Below are 1,425 nucleotides of genomic sequence, written 5' to 3'. Positions count from 1 at the left end.
TATATATATATATATATATATATACACACAATTAAGCCTCTTATACTGTAAAACAACTTCAGAAATAGAAGTCTTGATAATAATATACAAATATGGAAGTATTTTTGTCTTGAAACAAAGGTGAATATGATTATCAACTGCCTTACAAAGATAACATAACTTGACTGAAAGGGTTTCAATAAAGGAGGCTAAGATGACTTCTTTAGATCACAATAAAGACAGGTTACACTTCGTTTGATGAGGATTTTTAATGTGGGTTGTGATTGATTGATGTCACTGGAACATCACAGTTACCACAATAAAACTCCCAAAGTTAGACATAGCAGCAAACTTTGAAGACGTAGCCCAAAGCCTCCAAAAACGTAAAGCAGAACAATTTTGACAGCTAACTTATGAAAAATGCTCAGAATTCCAAACCTAAATCTTTAAAGATCGCCTTTTATCATCTAAAACAATATAAAAATATCAAGATTATTTCCTTCAGACAAAGGAAAGCAGTTTTCTTAGATACCAAAGCATACAACTCCAAAATTCAAAAACTATTGGATGGCCCTCAGAATAAGACAAACCAAGACTTTAAAGACACAATAGAATGACTTATCAACGAAACGATAAACAAACTAAACATAAATGGAACTAAATCAAGCATATCTCTTAGACCCATTGTCAATGTCATGATGTACTTAGTTTTCTGGCATCAATACAGTCATAAAAATAAGGCAACACAGAATACCAACTCACATATCCAAGGATTTTCCTCAACAACTAAACAATTTACACTTCAAGTCTCAGAACATTTTAATCTATTTTTATGTAACGGGCCATCCATATCACCAAGAACATCTGATACATGATAGTTACCTGTCAAATAGAACTTTCATGAGCATTTAAACAATCACAGAATTAACTACAGTGAGAGTACGGTGCAACGTACATCCCGTACAACAACACATTGTATGAAACAGGTGTCTTTGCCATTAGCTCTCCAATCCTATAAGGTACTTACATGGAAGACTTTGAAATACAAATCACTCAACGCCACAGAAAAACACCACAGTTTTTAAAGGTGTTTTGTTGACGACACATTTGACACCTTGCCGGACGGACAAGAACACCTAATTTCCTTCTCGAAAACATCTAAATTCTATAGACAATATAATGCAATTCATCATGGAGATGGAAAATAACAAATCCTGCCGTTTGTGGACGTTCAAATATGACGAGATGTTCACAACTACAAAAAAAAAAGAAGAGCGAAGAGAGCGAAGAGAAGCAAAATCAACTCGTTCAAAGAGATACCCAAACTCCCAGTCATATTAACCATATAAAATTTCAAGTGCACGCGAGACTGTAGGTCATCTCGTTTGTTTGTTCAATGTGTTAAACACACCTTTTTATATTCGATGACGAAGAACCCACTTTGAA

The sequence above is a fragment of the Limulus polyphemus genome, unplaced genomic scaffold (assembly GCF_000517525.1).
Source record: "Limulus polyphemus unplaced genomic scaffold, Limulus_polyphemus-2.1.2 Scaffold329, whole genome shotgun sequence".
Lineage (NCBI taxonomy): Eukaryota > Metazoa > Arthropoda > Merostomata > Xiphosura > Limulidae > Limulus > Limulus polyphemus.
This window is presented reverse-complemented; position numbering follows the sequence as displayed.